We start from the raw sequence: 8,532 nt of genomic DNA, 5'->3' as shown, positions 1-8,532 counted from the left end.
ATTTGGTTTTCTCGATTCTTAGATAAGAAACTTTTTGATGTAAATGACAGCCTCACCTTATCTGAGACCAAGATATTCAAGAAACACAGAAAGGGGACATACACAACAGGTGTTACCAAAAATAAATAGCCAATCAGACGAAACCATCTAGTCCATGTCTATGGCACAGAAATGCAAATGAAGCAGATCACAACTCTGTTATTAGGGGTTATCTTGTGTTTAAAATATTAATGCTACAGGTACATAATAAAGGAGGGGTTTGCCTGCAAGGTGGGCAAAACTCAAGAACTGACTGTCATGGAGGTTTCTCTGAATTGGCTACAGTCGTATGATTTCAAAATCAACTCAATAGTCAACAGCTATTCTTGGCAGGCAGCATGCATGGTAGCTTTACACTAAAACACATATCTGAGCACCACAAGGTCAGGCTTCTGAAGCCAGTAACAATAGTAAATAAGTAAGTACTGAAGACTGCTGACTGAGTCTGTTGTGTATTAGAATTCAGGAACATTGACTAGCAGCTACACGCACAACTAACAGTTATGAAGGGAGGGCTCTAATAGCCCAGGGCTTATCTCTCAGGGGGTCTGTTCCCAGTAAAGTTGCCCCTTCCCCTACTGGATACTGTCAGCAGCTGGACTGACACAAATTTATGCAGGAAAAAAAAATCCCAAGTGTGCAAGTGTCGGAACTACAACGGTGACCAAGCTCCTACAGATGGACCTATACGTGCTGCTCAGGATCGAAGAGAAGGCAGCAGACAAAGAGGTGAAGAAAGCATCCTGGCAGAAAGGCCCTCTCCTGCCACCAAGACAAAAATCCAGCTAAAAAAATCCAGCAGCTGAACTCTTTGTCCAGCTTTCTCAGGCCTTGGAAGTATTGACGGATGCTGCAGCCCAGGCTGCATATGACAAGGTCAGGAAAGCCAAGCAGGAGGCAGAGGAGAAGACCCAGAAACTCGATGGAAGAAGGAAGAGAGTCAAGCTTGACCTGGAGGCCCGTGAGCAATAGGCCCAGGCCCATGGGAGTGAAGAGGAGGAGGAGGATAGCCAGAGCACCAGGACACTGGAGCAAGAGATCGAGCACCTCTGAGAAGAGGGTTCTCGGCAGCTGGAGGAACAGCAGAAGCGGGTCCAGGAGCAGATCCGCCAGGACTGTGAACACAGGTTGAGAGGAAAAGCAGAAAATCCTGAAAGCAAAGGAATCCCTAAACAAAAGCTAAAATGGAAGTGCAAGTAGGAGGATGAATCAAAAGGTGGCTACTCCAAAGACGTCCTCCTGCAGCTTTTTCAGAAGTATGGTGAAGTTCTCAACCTAGTGCTTTCTAAGAAGAAGATGGGCACTACAGTGGTGGAGTTTGCTACTATGAAAGCCATGGAGCTGGCTCTCCAGAATGAGGTAGGCCTGGATGATAAGGCTCTGAAGATTTCTTGGTTGGAAGGACAGCCCCAGGGTCCAACGGGCCCCCATCCACCCAGGATTGTCACAGGGGTCAGTGCTGTTTGAGAGCCTGCCTACCCACAGCAGCTGGTCATCCAGAAGTAGAAGGAGGACAAGGAGGGGCTACCCACACAGCCCCTGGCTCTGACCCTTCCCACCTTACAGCCCTTTTTTAAAAACATCACAGTAACCATTTTTTTAAGAGTAAAAAAAAAAAATCCCTACAGGTAGCTAGAAGGCAGGTCACCTAAGTGAAGCCTGCTCTATTCAACCACCACCAGGCTTCCAGGACCCTGAAACCAACGAGACAATTTCTCCAAAGCCTTTCTGGGAAATGCCAGTCCCTCACTCTCCTGAAATGCCAACTCAGATAAAAGCAGCCCCAACAGAGTGGGCAAGAATGACCACCTCACGCAAAACTGGAGGCCCCTGAAGGGGGCTTTCTGGCTGTGGGTTTCAGGTCCAGAAATGTAGTTACAGAAACAAAGCAGGGAAGGGAGTAATAACCAGAGAGAGAGGAGACTGTTTCCCTTTTAAGACTGATTGTTGTTGTATACCAACCAGTTGGAAATGACCCACAGCTGACCCACCAGTGGGTTTTCAAAGGCAATAAGTCACACAGGAGGAGACTGCCCATCTTTCTCTTATAGAGCATCTGGTGAATTCAAATTGCCTACTTTTGGATTGATAGTGTAATTCTGTATCACTAAGGCAATAGAGCTCTCTAGACAGAGTGATTAGTGAATATACCTCTCTTAAATGGCAGTGTACACGGTGTGCAGACTGGCCAGCGCATTATCTGATGTGTTTGGGAAATACTGAAAGGTAAAAACGTGAGTTCTGGAACTTCTGAGTCCTAATTACACCAGGAAGACAAAGAGCTATGACGAAAAAAAAAAAAAAAGAGAGAGAGAGGAAAAATGGTAAGCAGCACTGGGCTCTGTCAGTCCAAGAGCTGTTAGCAGAAAAAGAAAAAACTGGAAAAATGGAACTACCCCAAAAACGCCAATGGTACTTGATCAAGATGCGCCCTGTTGGAAAGGCAGTGGAAAGGCAGGCTTGGTGGACCCCAGAGCAGAGCCAAGTACCGAGGTTCTTGAAGGGTCATCACAATATTCTGTTCCTCACAAATTTCTACAGTATCATAATAACATGCAAGCCTCCACTAACAACAGTTATGGAGATGCCATGAAACTTCACTGTTTTCCTGCAAAGATATAGAAAGGAGAAGTATAGTCACTCAGAAGATAGATGCCTTGTGAAGGAACGTAAGAAATTCTGGGAGCACTAAGGAATACTTAGCCAAAGAATACAAACAGGCACCTAGAATTATTAGCAGCTGAAAGGAACAAAATACACTAGGACCTTACCCTTAAAGCCCTGAATTTATGGCCCTAAACTTCAGAACTAGGAGATAACTTCTTCTTTTTTGTTGTTATGTGCGATCAAATCACTTGGGACTCATAACGACCCTATGTACAACAGCTCTGAACCCTACTCTATTCTAAGCTAATCTTACTGTCTCTGACACACCTACCGCTATTATCCCAGTCACTAAGTCAATCCATCTTCATCAAGGATCTTCCTCTCTTGTGCTGTCCCTCCATCATCCCAAGCATAGTGTCCCTCTCCAAGGACTGGTCCCTCCTTGCAACATGCCCAAAATATATAAGGCAGAGCTTCAGAATTCTTGCCTCCAAGGAGCAGCCTGGTTTCACCCTCTCTAGGAGGAAACACCCTGCTTGTTCTCCTAGCTCTCTGACACACAGCAAGTAAATGTGAAGACCATGGCCTGGATCAGGCACATTTTAAGTCTCAAGACCAACATCACTGCTCTTTAGTACTCTGGAGAGACCCCTGCAGCAGACTTTCCCCAATACAATTCGCCTTTCAATTTCCTGGCTTCTGGTACCAAAAGCATTGATTGTGGAGCCAAGCAAAATCTCTCACCATCCATCATGATGCTGCCAATCGGTAACCTTTTGCTGAAGTCTCAGGCTTTACACTGATAAGAAAAACCTTAAGAGTATGGCTGCACAGCCAATTAATTTAACTGTTAACAGTAAATTGCACACCTATAAAAAGTTAAATCTGGTAGAAATTAAAGACATACTTACAAACCCAATTCCCATCATCCCCTCAAAGGAAAAAAAAAAAAAAAGAGTAGGTGCTAAGGCTGGTTTTGTACAACCAGATAGTTCACGAAATCTGGTTTGGAAGTTTAGGGTCATGGCTTGTTGGGATATCCCAGTTAATTGGCCTAAACATATGTTTTAGGGCTTCTGTTCTACCTCCTAGTTAGTTAGTTACATAGAACCTGGGGTTCTAAAAGCGGCAATCTAAAGAAAAACTGGATTATTTATTTGCCTAGAACAGGTGAGACTCACAAATAAAACTCACTGCCATAGAGTTGATTAAATAAAACATGGCAATCCTCCATCAGATTTCTGAGGCTATAAATCTTTATGGAAACAGACTACCCATCTTGCTCCCACAGAACAGCTGGTGGATTCAAACCACTATCCTTTTCAAATTACCAGTGTGTTACATAACATATTACAGGAGTCAAGAATAAGAAGAGGAAATAAAATGTGTGGCTAATTTCCTCCTTGGACAACCACCCTTTTTGCTATCGGACTAGACAAACTATCTGATGTCAGGCTATCATTACGAAAGGTGTTGAGTGGAGACCTGTACCGAGTAAAGACCTTATAAAAGAATCCTGATTAGGGGCAGCGGGTGGGGGGATCACAGGACAAAATTTCAAATTCTCATGAATTCCAAACTTTCTGGAGCCATGGGCACTGGATGACCTAACGACTCACCAAAACACTTCTTTTAAACAAAACAATGTCCTGAAGAAACCTGGTCTATGTGTCTGCTGTGCATATTCTTAACAACAAAGTTAGATAAATTATTTTTTTTTTAGTTAGATAAATTATTAAGAAGATATTAAAGCAATAGTAACATAAAAAAAAAATACTGATTATAAGGCCCTATGGAACCTCATCTTTGTTCTCTCTGATCTCAGGACCTTCCAGAAATTTTTCTCCAGCTACATGTCTTTTCCTGAACACCTTGAATTCATTCCTGCCTCATTATCTTTGCACTTCCTGTTCTTCCTATTAGGAAAACTCTCTTCCTAGGTTTCCACAAACTAATCCCTTGTGGCATTCAGATCTCAGTGGGCATGTCACCACTCTAAGGGAGGTCTCTCCAGCTATCTGGCCTCCAAAAGCATCCCCCTTCATCTCCTAGGTGTGTCTCCCATCATTATGCTGTAATGACTTTACCTCATATTCATCCCCACCTGAATATAACTGATTTGTTTGTTCTGTTAACTCACTCTAAGAGTAAACCCCAGGCTCTGCCACCTACTTGACACTGAGTAAATATTTGCTGAATGAAGAAGTCAGGATTTCATGAATTCCACATCATGCTAGTGAAATCCTCTTTCCCTGAGGGAGTGAATGCAACATAATCCCCAGAAGAAAAGAAGGCCCCTTAGTTAACATATAACATAATGCGTAACTGATCCCCAAGCATCCCAATGATTTCAAGTGTGCTAGCACTCTAAAGAATTTATAACCCTGACAATAGTGGCTGGGGTCAGAGCTCAGCCCTGACCAGACTGCAACAAGGCCTCTCCAGCTGAGCAGGGCTACTTATTGCTCTTTTGTCTAGGGATGGATGGCATTTCAGTTCTTGCCCCAAGAGTAAAGTTTAATGCCCTGGCATGATGGAAGAGCTTTCCAGGACTTGTAGTTCCGAAAATACATGCCAGTGAAAGCAAAGGGAAAAAAGGATATATCCTCTCTCCCTGGTTAAAAGCTCCACCTGGTCAAAGGTAATACCCAGAAAACAGTATAATCAACACAATGAGATGACTGTGACCAGTTTTATCTGTTTATTTTCCAACCCAAGACTGGGCCTGGGCAGGAGCAGAAACCAGTAAATATTGACTGAACAGACAGAAAAACAAAGGTAGAAGATGTGCCTCACCAATCGAAAAACGCAGCAGCCCAACTCTTCAACGCTCCTTTTCTGTAAAAAAAAATAAAAAAATAAAAAAAAATAAAAGTTCTTTTATACTGGTTTGCTTACATAGTTTGTATACCTTGTTTTTTCACACCAGGTCTTCTATCAATGCTCATTTTCAATGTAAACAAAAGTTTAAACGAGTTGATATCTTCGGATAACTGAATGGTATTATAGGTTTCTCTCTAAAAAATTATTCCAGTTAATAAATGAAGAGGAAGGAAAGAATTGCCATGTCACCATTGTTTTTTCAAATCCCAGATGAGCTAATGGATCTAGGTAACAATCACCCACAGCAGAGATTAATTACTCAAGAACATCACAGAAAGAGACCGGGGCCTTTATACACTTTCTAATGGGGGTGAAGGGATTCAACACTAAACCAAAGCAAAATTTGACTATGCAAAGGCATTTGACTATGGATCACAACAAATTGTAGCTCATCTTAAGAAGAATTTGAATCCCAATGCACTTGATTGTGCCCATGTGAAACCTATACTTAAGCCAGGAAGCAGTCTTCAGAATAGACCAAGGAAATGCTACCTGGTTCAAAATTAGGAAATCAGTGTGTCAGGGATGTGTCCTGTCTCCATACCTTATCAACCTGTTTGCAGAACAGATCATTCTGGAGACTGGGCTTTACAGGGAAGAAAGTGGCATCAAGATTGGAGAAAGACTCATCAACAACCTACATGATGTAAATGACAAAACTCTGCTTGCTGAAACTGAGGAGGACCAGAAGCATTTGCTGCAGAAGGTTAAGGACTGTAGTCTGCAATATGGATTAAAGTTCAACATCAAAACGACAAAGATTCTCATAACTAGGTCAACTGGCAGCACCATGATAGATGGAAATGAGATTGAGGTTGTTAACAATTTCAGCTTGCTTGGCTCCACAATCAACACTCTTGGCACCAGCAGTTAGGAAATTAAAAGACAAATTGCTTTAGGCAAATTTGCTGTCAGAGACTTCTCCAAAGTGCTGAAGAGCAATAATTTCAGTCTAGAGACTAAAGTGCACCTGATTCAGGTCATGGTCTTTGTTGGACATTGACTAAGGATAAGAAGAAATGATGCCTTTGCATTGTAGTGTTGGAGGCAAGGGTACTGAATGTACCATGGACTGCCAAGAGAACAAGTCTGTCTTGGAGAAGGTGAAACCAAGCTACTTAAGAGGCAAGGATTCTGAAGCTCCATCTCACATACTTTGGGCATGTTGCCAGAAGGAACCAGTTCTTGGAGAAGGACATCATGTTTGGAAGGGTGGAGGGACAGGGCAAGAGAGGAAGACCCTGGATGAGAGGAGACCCTGGATTAACAGAGAACTAGGGTAGGTGTGTAATGGGAATAGGTGTGTCAGAGATAGATTGGCTCAGGATAGGGCATGGTTCAGAACTATTGTACATAGGGCTGTTATGAGTTGTAGACGACTGGATAGCACAAAACAACAACAACAAACCAAATCAAGCCTCTAAATTAAACTACTCATTTGTAGGAAACAGACAGCAAAGAATAGTTTGCTAATACCAGACACACCATCACATGAGTCAGAATTCACTGCCATCTAGATGGTTCCAATTCATAGCGCCCTCTCCATAAAGTTTCCAAAGCTGTAAATCCCAACAGTCAGAGACTGCCCATCTTTCTTCTGCAGAGCTGCTGGTGGATGAAACCACCAGAGAAGTGCCACCTTTAAGTTAGCAGCACAACTTGCTACGGACTAAGCCACCAGAAGCCCACTCCAAAATTTTGTGCAAGACAAAACAAGGACCTACAGATTAATGGAGATTCACAGACAAATGAGCCAAATCCTGTACTGAACTTTGCTGGGTCCCAATTTGAATGAATTCTAAAAAGCATGTCTGACATTTGACCCAGCAATTCCACTACTGGGAATTTACCCCAAAGAAAGGATAACTGCCACCCAAGCAGATATATGCACACCCATGCTTACTGTGGCTTTGTTCGCAATAGCAAAGAGTTGGAAACAACCCAAGTGCCCATCAACAAATGAATGGATAGAGAAGCTGTGGTATATTCACACAATGGAATACTGTGCAGTACTGAAAAACAAAGAGCTCATGAAATATTATGCAAAATGGATGACCCTGGAGGTCATTATGCTGAGTGAAATATCTCAGTCACAAAAGGACAAATATTGCATAGGGCCACAATTGTAAAACAGGACTGACATCAGGGTTGAGGGAAGGCAGAAAAGGAGAGGATGAATGATGTATATTGCATTGCAAAAGATTATGGAGAGAACGGGATTACTGAGTGGGTATTCTTGTCTTTACAGAAGTCCAGAGTGAAGGCTGCATAGTGGAGTGGACTTGGGAAGAGGGATTGTATAACAATGAAAGAGTTTTTCTTTCTTTTCAAGGAGAAGAGTGAATTGGGGGGGGGGGGAAGAAAAGTGCAACAATGAATGACTGGAAACCCGAAGTCTCTGTAAACTTTCATTAATTTTAAAAAAGCATGTCTGAAGATATTTGGGAAACACTTACACTAACTGGGTACCTGATGATGTGAAATAATTATTGTTCCTTATTTTCACTGTAACAATGGTTGTGTGTGTGTATAAGCACACAAATGTAAATTTCATTGTGGTGAAACAATTTCTACAGGTTGCATAACTATTACTGAAGAATGACACTGATTACATTCTTCAGTAATAGTTGTGCAACATTTTTTTATTGCCTTCTTCCAGATCATTCCACCAAGGATTAACATAACCTCAATACCCTTAATGTAAAATTGTGAGCAGTTTGCGGGGTTGTTTTGTTTTTAAAGAGATTTTATTTTAAAAAGATAATCCAGTGAAATTGGGTTCAAATCTACAGTGGTTCTGAATTATTCATTCATTATTCACTTCATTGCTGTGTTAATGTGTCAAACATTCCACAATAAAATTATGTCAAAACATAACGACATGCAGGATAACTGAGGTGACAATTCACAATGACTTTCACTTCAAAAAAACTCCAAAGTCACTTCCATCAAGTCTATTTCAACACATAGTAACCTTATAGGACAAAGTATACCTGCCTCATT

General features: G+C 42.0%; 1 pseudogene; it reads left to right on the top strand.

Moving 5' to 3' along the window:
• The first annotated feature begins 377 nt into the window (after positions 1-377).
• On the top strand, positions 378-7,525 carry LOC102866846 (annotated as a pseudogene).
• Positions 7,526-8,532: the final 1,007 nt, after the last annotated feature.

The sequence above is a fragment of the Elephantulus edwardii genome, unplaced genomic scaffold, assembly GCF_000299155.1.
Source record: "Elephantulus edwardii isolate Elephantulus edwardi_28Jun2011 unplaced genomic scaffold, EleEdw1.0 scaffold00266, whole genome shotgun sequence".
Taxonomy (NCBI): Eukaryota; Metazoa; Chordata; class Mammalia; order Macroscelidea; family Macroscelididae; genus Elephantulus; species Elephantulus edwardii.
The sequence above is the reverse complement of the archived record's forward strand: the minus strand, read 5'-3'. Positions and strand labels throughout refer to the sequence as shown.